Below are 9,806 nucleotides of genomic sequence, written 5' to 3'. Positions count from 1 at the left end.
ACTTAAAAAATGTGTGGCAATGTGATGGTTAAAATCACATTTTAATTCATTTTAGTACTATTGTATTATGATGCTTGCTTTAAATTTTGTTTCAAAAATTTAAAAATTTATATTACCATTAGAAATTTATGTATGCCTTAACAAATACTTATTTTTGATGGGGGCAGGCCCCACAAAAAACATTGTCCATGTGCCTATTTTGCTGGCTACACCACTGCCCCCTCTGTATTATATGTAGATCCTGCTGAGTCAGGGCTGACATTCTGCTAGCAAGCCCTGGAACTGCTGGTCCATGTTTACTCCGACTGCTAAGTGAGCTCTGATTAGTTCATGCCAAAGCACATCAGTCAATAAATATTTTGAGAATCATTTCTGGTTTTAAATAGAGCTCTTAACCCATTGGTTTAGGAATTTACATTGTATAGACTACTTGATCATATTAGAAAATTATAACAACTCTCTGGGGAAGATACAATATTCATTACTATTATCCTATCTAATAAAAGAGTAATATGCAAATTGACTGTCACTCCAACACACAAGATGGCTGCCCCCATGTGGTCAAAGATGGCTGCCCCCATGTGGACACAAGATGGCCACCACAAGATGGCCAGCAGGGGAGGGCAGTTGGGAGGGACCAGGACTGCAAGGGAGGGCAGTTGGGAGGGACGAGGCCTGCAAGGGAGGGCAGTTGGGGGCGATCAAGCCTGCAGGGGAGGGCAGTTAGGGGTGACCAGGCTGGCAGAGGAGGGAATTTGGGGGCGACCAGGCCTGCAGGGAAGGGAAGTTAGGGGGGACCCAGGCCTGTAGGGGAGGGCAGTTGGGGGTGACAAGACCTGCAGGGAAGGGCAGTTGGGGGGACCCAGGCCTGCAGAGGAGGGCTGTTGGGGGTGACCAGGCCTGCAGGGGACGGCAGTTGAGGGGGACCAGGCCTGCAGGGGAGGGCAGTTAGGGGTGACTAGGCCTGCAGGGGAGGGCAGTTAGGGGCAATCAGGCTGGCAGGGGAGTGGTTAGGGGGTGATCAGGCTGCAGGCAGAAGTGGTTAGGGGCAATCAGGAAGGAGGCAGGCGAGCAGTTGGGAGCCAGCAGTCCTGGATTGTGAGATGGATGTCCGACTGCCCGTTTAGGCCCGATCCTACCTGGATTGGGCCTAAACGGGCAGTCGGACATCCCTTGAGGGGTCCCAGATTGGAGAGGGTGCAGGCTGGGCTGAGGGACACACACCCCTGTGCACAAATTTCGTGCACTGGGCCTCTAGTTCTATGTAATAAAAGCCTAATAGGCAAATCAACTGAATGGCAAAATGACTGGTTGCTGTGATGTGCACTGACCACCAGGGGGCAGACACTTAATGCAGGACCTGCCCCCAGCCTGCAGGCCCCAGGCCGGCTAAGGTGGGTGCCAGCAGGGGCCCCCTGGTCACCCCGCCGGTTGCCCCGCAGATCGGCCCTGATCATTGGCCAGGCCTAGGGACCCTACCTATGCACAAATTTCGTGCACTGGGCCTCTAGTTGGAAATATAAGAAAACTCAGTCATGATGACCATGGCCCAAATTATACCACGAGAAGGTATTAACATTATCTTTAGAATGTCTTTAAAACTAGGTCCTCTGAGCCCCAGAAAGGGCTCTCTCCATTAGGCAGCCCTCCCTTCTGGAGGCTCTTCTGCCCTTTGGGTCATTATCTACAGGCACTTTGGTTTCTCTTCAGAGTTACCATAAAAGAGGAAAAGTAGAAACTTTTGCTAGTGCATATTTTCCATCATTTTAAAAAGTGACATCTCTCCTCATTATGAGTTTGTGTATTTGGGAAGGATGTGTTATCTAAAAGGAAAAATTAGGATGTGAATTTATAGGCTGATGTATAGGTTAGAGGAGGGGAGTGTTTTGTGGGTGATGACAGGTGTGTGAGGGATGTGAGGTTGGGAGCAGGTGTGTGAGAGGGTGTGATGGAACACAGTGATGTCAGGCTGAGTAACATTTCCTCTCCACAGGGTAATTTACTATGGGACACTTGACACAGCAGGAAATAGGGGAGTGAGTAGTGTAAGAACAGCTGGAACACCTGGAGAAACTTTATATTTGGAGGGAACTGTGGATTCAACATCTTTATTTCCTTTGCTACCTGGTATTGTTTATTGCCTTTCTCTGGGTGTGTTTATTTTTTTTCTAAATGTATGCCAAGCTTCACAGATGGAAAAAATGGTAATTTGCCTCATTTTATCCCTGTAATGTCTCACCATTGCTAGGCTCATTGTATGAGTTTAGACCCCATTGTTAATAGATTGATTCCTGCCATTCCCAGTGGTCATATATCTTATTTCTTCACAAGCTGTAGTTAAAAAAAAACACACACACCAAAACACAAAAATCCATGAGACCCCTAAGGGAAATCAATTAACAGGCACTGCTTCCCTTAAGTCATAAGAAGTCCTAACCCAGTAAAGCTGTCATTTGGGTCTGCAAATAGATTTTTAGAAAACATTTTAATAAAAACTGAACAAACATTTTGGAAAGTCTGGCCCAAATAGTCTCTCTAGAAGGTTTTGTTTTTCTAACCTTAATCATTCTATAGACTTAATCATTTCTTTCCTGAGATTTGCTTCATGGCCCATCTCACCCCAGATTTTCATAATTATCATTTGCTAGCAGTAGACACTCTCTAGTGGCAGAGAGGTTAAAATGTAAGCTCCATGAAGGTAAGGACTTGGCACCAATAAGATGCTTGTGGTTGATGGCACAAATGGCCACAGATTATTCATCTCCCTCTTTCACAGCCCCTTGCAATTGACTTTATGGTTCTTATCAAGTTTGGAGTCTTTATCTCCACTTCTTAGATCTGGGCTGAATTTGATTTTGTCAATGGGACATTAACTAACATGATGAAAACAGAGACTTGAAAAGAGCTTTATTTTTGAGACTTGCTACTTTAGGAATCCCAAGACACATGTGAACAAGCCCAGGCCAGCTGACCACATGAGAGCCATGTAGCCCAGTTACCCCTGTTGTCCCAGCGGACAGCCAACCAGCCCTAGAAGCAGAACCACCTTAGCTGACTGACAGCTGACTGTAAACACATAAATGAGCCCCACTGAGACTAGCAGAAGAACCACACAGCTGAGCCCCGCCCAAATTGCCTCTCTGCTGAATTGTGAACTAAATAAATGTGTAGTGTTTTAAGGTACTAAGTTTTGGGGGTGGTTACACAGCAAAAGCCAACTAATATAGTGCTCACTAAAATTTTCTTAAGTAGATAAATGAAATGAATGAATTAATAAATGAATGAAATGAGATAGGTGGTTATTTAATTCAGTCCTTCTTTTTCACAAGAAACTGAAATCAGAGTAGTTAAAAAACTTGGTTAATCCGAAACCAGTTTGGCTCAGTGGATAGAGCATCGGTCTGCGGACTGAAGGGTCCCAGGTTCGATTCCGGTCAAGGGCATGTACATTGGTTGCGGGCACATCCCCGGTAGGGGGGGTGCAGGAGGCAGCTGATCGGTGTTTCTCTCTCATCGATGTTTCTAGCTCTCTATCCCTCTCTCTTCCTCTCTGTAAAAAATCAATAAAATATATTAAAAAAAAAAAAAACTTGGTTAATATTAGGCACCAAGTTAATGGAAGAACCACTATAAAATATCTATTTATTTCTTTTACAGTAAATTAATGTCCAGTCTCTCCAATGAAATTGTAAGCTCCTTGAGACCAGGACTCTCTCTTTGTTTAGATCAGCAGTGTCCAACAAAGTATTTTATGTATTTTCTATTTTAATATCACTTATAAATATAGAATACGTGCACACAACACACAGAGTTGAAGGTACAAAGACTTCAATTAAAAGCAAATCTCCGTCCTACCCCTTTCATGGAGCCACCCAAATTTCATCCCCAGAGCCATTTACCTGCAAAGTTTTTGTTTGCTTGAGGGCTTGTTTTGTATACTTGTGTATGAAGTTGGCCATCCATTTGGTGTAGGTGTTGGTGACTAAAACTCAGGGCTTGCTCGTTTCTAAAAGTCAGGGAACAGAGAGTGGAGGCAACAAATAAAACCCAGTATTGCCCCTCCCTCCCAGCCATCTGCTATACCATCTACAAAGCTGCACCATTTGAGAGGCAGAGTTAAAATGGAAAAGAATAAGGACTGATCAGAATACTCAGAGTAAGTGTACCTTCTGGGTTATTGTGATCTATATCTATCCCAGAAAAGCTCAGGGAAACAACAGCAATGGGAAATGTAGAGTTTTCCCTGGACACCGGCCAAGATCCACGTTCTTAAATATTTTGTCTGGATCAGAAACAATTAGAACATACCTCCAAAGCATTGCATAGGTACTGCTGTGCTCTGGAAGTGTACTGTAGTACAGCTATACTGCAAGGACAGCCGTGCAGAGAGAACACAGATGTTCAGCATGGGGATTGGGAAAGACGCAAAAAGGAGAAAGGAAAGAATCCCAGAAGTGGGGATGGATGGGGCTTTCAACAATTTAAAATGTGGCAGAGAAATTCAAAGGATAAAACTTGCAGAAGGGGTTGGAAGGAGCCTGTGGAAATATCATACATTTCAATAGCAGTGAAGATATAGAAGCCAGAAGGGTGGCAATTAAGAAGTAGGGGAAGGAGGGACAGAGGACTTGTAGGTAGCAAGTGAAGACCATGTGTGCTTTTATGAGAGAGTGAAAAGTGGGATGGTGGTAGAATAGGAGAAAGCACTAAAGTAAGGTTTTTAATATATTTTTTTAGGTGGTTTTAAGATAGGGAAGCTGAGAACATGGGGAGAGGTCAATGGGGGAAAAAGGAGGCATATGTAATACTTTAAACAATAAAGATATTTTTAAAAAAGAAAATTATATGTTGATTTTTTTAAAAAAGGGGGCCAAAGAAAGAAAAATTGTGGCCCTAGCTGGTTTGGCTCAGTAGATAGAGTGTCAGCCTGTGGACTGAAGGGTCCCAGGTTTGATTCTGGTCAAGGGCACATGCTTGGGTTGCAAGCTCAATCCCCAGTAGGGGGCGTGCAAGAGGCAGCCGATCAATGATTCCCTCTCATCATTGATGTTTCTATCTCTCTCTTCCTCTCTCTTCCCATCTGAAATCAATCAAAATATATTTAAAAAAAAAAAGAAAAATTGTGGAAAAAGTCTTGGATAAAGAGTACACATTTAGTTGTACTAATAATATGGATAACATTATTTTGTCAAAGTGTTTCAATGTACTTTATGTCACAGATATTTCCTATTATAAAAAAATACTTCCATGCTATACAAATTTATAGTTATTTTCCTTGGTTCAGCAAGCCAAGCATTTTTACAATTACATTTTAGCTTCTCATAAAATAAAAAAAATAAAAATTTCTTTTCTCCTCTTTTCTTTCTTTTTCTTAATAATTTCTCCTCTTACAGTCACCACCTTCCACACATGCCTACTTGTTTCAGCATTTGTCCTTGAAATGTCATCCCCTGACTGTCATTTTCTTTCAGAACAACTCCACACACTTGTTCTATCTTACAATGTTTCTCCAAATGTTCACTGTTAAAATTTCACAGCTCCCCTCTTTCCGACAAGGGTGCTTTAGACAGCCCCTTCTCCTCCTTCAGGGCAACCTAGGTTATCACAAGCCATCTGATACAGTCCTCACACCCACCATCTAGCCTTTCACATGGTGGCTGTCACAGGGGGCAGGCTGACCTGACTCTCAGCAGAGTCTTTTTCTGCCCCCACCACAGCTCAGTTGTGCGTGGTGAAGGTCGTTTAGGTCCCGGCGGCCTTCTCACGTGTGCCAGCATTTCCTGGAATCAAGAGAACTGGATTTCTTTCTGGAGGTACCTATGGAAACAGGCCTTTCTCCATACCCCCTGCATTTGCTCATTCTTGCCTTGCTGTAAGGTATGTCTTCTCTTTGGAGGCTAACCAAAGGTAAGGCAGAAGACATTTCTCCACAACAGAACTGTACTCATGCACAAAAAATCAGAAACTGCTGTAGATACTGCCGTCTGGAAATTTCATGGGCTTGGGAAGTCAGGGAAGTGGTGGTTTGCTGTCGGTACTCCTAGTATCTCTTTTCAACATTCTGTGGTGCCTCCCCCCATTTCTCTCCTCAGAGTGCTCTTGCTGGTAAAACGGGAACAAGCACAGTCATGAGAAGGTGTGACTTTAGGGAGAAGGCAGTGCTGGACTTGATCCTCCGATGGTGGTTTCTGAGACACCATGGGACCCTGAGAGGAGGGATGCTTGCACAGGGGCAGAGTCTGCCAGGTGCTCGCTGGCCCACCCAGCACATTCTCACCTCTACTTGCTCGTAGATGGCTCTGATTACAAGTGTTGGTACTTATGCAGTGGCTTGAGGCTGCCTTGTAGTTGGTATCTCTGCTGAGGGATAGCTTCTCCTACCCTCATCTCTCCATGGAAGCTTGACCTGCTGGGCCACGTTGGCCACCTGCACCTAAAGGTTGAGCTTTGTCTGTATGTTCTGTCCCTGCAACTTCCCTGAACTGGAAGAGGAGGAAGGAAGAACTAGAAAAATTCTCCTTGCTGAGAATTCATTGCAGCAGAATGACCCTGCACTGGGCTATGATTTCCAGGTTCCCTCCCACGCACTGCCCGTGGCACTGGAAGCCCTGTCTGCACAGCCCCGACCAGTGTCAGCTTTGATAAGAGCGGGAGTCATCAGCACAGCCACAGTTCTCTGGCTCCCACTTCCCTTCGTGGCTTCTTCATTCCTGATGATAATTAAAGGAAGCTTTTCTTGCCATGCCGAAGGCTATATGAAACATGTTAATAGGTAATTCAGCAGCTGCCAGGGAGCCAGGAACTTGCTGCTGCTGGTACCGTTCCCATCCTTGTGGTAGAGTCACTGAGGGGGAAGCTTGACGCTCAGACTCAGCCTTTTGGAATGGGATGACTGGGAGAATCCACTCGGCTGGGTGCTCTGCTGAAATGTAAGCAGCATAGAGAACATTCTATGAGAGTGTTTATAGGGCCTTGAGAGGGACCATTGGGCTTTCTTCTTCTCGTCCTCTCTAGTCTTCTTTTCTTTCAAACTCTAGATTTATTAATTCTCTTTACATTCTTATCACTCTGCAGCTCACTCCAATTAAATTTAAAATAAATGGAGAGGTGATGTGATCTCCAGGTAGTATGGGCATTCAGTTATCAGTTTCTTTCTGCCTTTTCAAGGTTGCACCTGGACACAACATTAATGATAGGTGCCTTGAAAGAGTGCTCTTTATTTGGGGGTGACTGTGTGTTCACTGATGCTCTCTCCCAATGGCCAGGGGCCATTCTCCTTTTCCTGGAGGCCTTGGCTAACCCTTCTGTAATGAGGGTTAGGCTCCATCACAGCCAAGGAAACTTCCACTGAAATGTTTGGGCCTGGAAGAGTGGGGGTAGTGGGAAACCTGTTTTGATTAGTCACAGATGCTTTACTTGCATTCAGGCTGCCTTTGGCACAAAGAGAGAGAATAGTTGAGGCCATTATTCAGGTTATGTTGTTTACAAAGAATATCCCCATACTCAACTTCCCTGTCACCGAAGAAGGTGATTTTGGTTGTGAATGAGCCAAGACTTCTGATTCAATGAATGAGTGTGATGCTCAAGATATATAGTTGCTTTTATCGCCTGCCCGCATTGTTCTCTGGCATAGAAAAGGCACAACTAGAAAGGACTGGGAGGGCAGTTCCAGGAGCACATCACCGCAAAACCTCGAAGGCAGCGATTTTCAACCAGTGTGCCATGGCATACTGGTGTGCCGCAATACTTTTTTAAACATGCAGTTCCTGACTATTTAGTCAGGGGGGAACTGACCTCTTTTCCCTTAGATTGTCAAATTAAAAAATGACAGCAGCCAACACAACAATAGCCATCCAGTGTGAATAAATCAAAATTATAGCTAATTTTTGTCAGATTGACAAAAATATACTTTTGGTATGCTGCAGAATTTTAGTAATTAGTTTATGTGTGCCATGAGATGAAAAAAGATTGAAAAGCGCTGCTCTAAGGCAGCCCCTCTGAGCCCTCACAGTGCCCAAATCCACTAGCATCTATGTCAGGTGCTAGCAACGTTACTTCTTGCACCCCTGACTGCTACCTTTGGCTCTAAGGTTTATTCTGGAATCATTTCATACCTGCTGTACATGTACTGTCACATACAGAGTTATTCTTGATCAATTCAGAATTTCCCTTTGGTTTTCTACCCTAAGTTGGCTTCAGTCTCCAGCTCTTCTCAAGGTTATTCACTGTGAAACTTGACTGCAGGGTAGATGATGAAACAGTTACCATCACACATCTATTTGCTGACTCATCCAGGAATCCCAAAGATATAATTATGATAACCTCCATGGGAATTACTCAACCACATTATAAGACCAGGGCTGCCACAATGCACCACTGCAGGGGACACAATCCACAAAGAATGCAATGGGCATGGTGTGTCCTAGAGCTGTGCCATATAAAGACTTAGATGAAAGCTTTGTCCACATAAACCAACTTTCTCTTTAACTCCAATATGCAGAACTATATTTTATTTGTTTTCTTTATTGATTAAGGTATTACATATATGTCCTTATCCCTCCATTTCCCCCCACATCCCTCCCACTCATGCCCTCACCCCCCTGGTGTCTGTGTCCATTGGTTAAGCATGCATACAAGTCCTTTGGTTGATCCCCTACCTTCCCTCTGAGGTTTGACGGTCTGATCAATGCTTCTCTGTCTCTGGATCTGTTTTTATTCATCAGTTTATGTTGTTCATTATATTCCACAAATGAGTGAGATCATGTGATATTTATCTTTCTCTGACTGGCTTATTTCACTTAGCATAATGCTCTTCAGGTCCATCCATGCTGCTACAAATGGTAATAATTCTTTCTTTTTTACCACAGCATAGTATTCCATTGTGTAGATGTAACACAGTTTTTTAATCCACTCATTTGCTGGTGGGCACTTAGGCTGTTTCCAAATCTTAGCTATGGTAAATTGTAAAGAAGATGAAAACTGGCCTGTTTAGAGATTGATAGATTTTAAGATCAGACTTGCTATAGTTAACTGATTTATTATTCTCTTCTGTGTCTACACTCTAAATATAAGTGACAGAGCCACATTCAAGCTGGTAATGCACCATATTATAAACACAGAAAGTAGATTACATATGCCCACATGCTTTTTCCATATCATCCCAACACACTTAGACATCTCTATTCCTAGTTTTCTCAATTGTCCTCAACTTGAAATATTCCCTGTGATTTTGTTCTATTTTTGGTTATTCTCCTTCCTAACACATACTATATCCTGATTCCTTCTTCTTTTTGTCCCAAACATATTTCTATGAAGGTTTCTCTTATTGAATTTCTTTGCTGATGGCGATTTTGCAAAGTAGTTTCTCATGTAACTTTTAAAATTCTCTTTTAGAAGGCTGAGAAAGAAGGGTTCTTTTACTAGAAGCAAAACAAGGGGTTTGACTAAGCTATAAACATATCCTTCCTGTGTAGATATATGATTAGGATTTTGGTGACTACTTTATATCCCTTTATGTATTTTCTGTTATGATCAGGTAATTGGACTTTATAATACCAGGGATATTACTGATCATGGAACATACTACATATAGTGATTTAGTACTTTTTAAGTGTCTACTATGTGCCAAGTTCTGTGCTAGAACTATAGTAGCAAACAAGAGAGGTGTGGATCTGATGTTATAGCAAAGGAGATAAATATTTCACAATTAATTACAAAACATTTCATTATAGTTCCTTTAAAGTCTTTGAAAGAAAAGTATAGCAGGCTGTAGTAGCTAATAAGATGGGTACTAGCAGGTCTTGGAG

The sequence above is a fragment of the Eptesicus fuscus genome, chromosome 6 (genome assembly GCF_027574615.1).
Source record: "Eptesicus fuscus isolate TK198812 chromosome 6, DD_ASM_mEF_20220401, whole genome shotgun sequence".
Classification (NCBI taxonomy): domain Eukaryota; kingdom Metazoa; phylum Chordata; class Mammalia; order Chiroptera; family Vespertilionidae; genus Eptesicus; species Eptesicus fuscus.
Note: the sequence above shows the minus strand (reverse complement) of the source record.